Source organism: Perissodus microlepis, chromosome 11 (genome assembly GCF_051167445.1).
Source record: "Perissodus microlepis isolate ML-2025 ecotype Zambia chromosome 11, ASM5116744v1, whole genome shotgun sequence".
Lineage (NCBI taxonomy): Eukaryota > Metazoa > Chordata > Actinopteri > Cichliformes > Cichlidae > Perissodus > Perissodus microlepis.
In genome coordinates this window covers 17042579-17043124 of record NC_140471.1, presented here as the reverse complement: position 1 = coordinate 17043124, position 546 = coordinate 17042579, and positions in this window count along the sequence as shown.

Sequence of the window (546 nt, the reverse complement as noted above, 5' to 3'; positions counted from 1 at the left end):
GACTGACACTCTAAAGATTATTTTTAGGGGAGAGCCATGCATTTATAATTTAATAATGAGCCTGAAACACACCAGGATTAACTCCGACTCCGTTTGGCCGCTCATTCTCCCATGATGCACTTGGATGCTCTGACCTTAATATGTTGACCTTTTGGCCAAGAGTTTAAAGAAGTTACATACAGTGCAGTTTTTGTTTTTTTGGTTTTTTTTTAACACACTTATATTTGTTATCAAAATTGCTAAACAGCATATGAAGTGCTCGTGGTGAATTACTTAAAAAATATAAGCAACTTTTTTCAATTATTTCTTTTCTTTTCTTTTTTTTTTTGTAAATATATTCAAATGGACTCGGGAACAGAGCTCCCCCCACTGATAAATAAACAGTTGATAAACTGTCAGTCAGAATGTGAGCGGCTTCTCATGCCTACAATTACTCTACCTGTTTGAGAGAAGAAGAAGAAGAAATATATATATATATATATTCTGAATATTTAAAAAGAGAGAGACAGACAGAAAAGGGAAGAGCCTTGAAATCATTCCGATTTT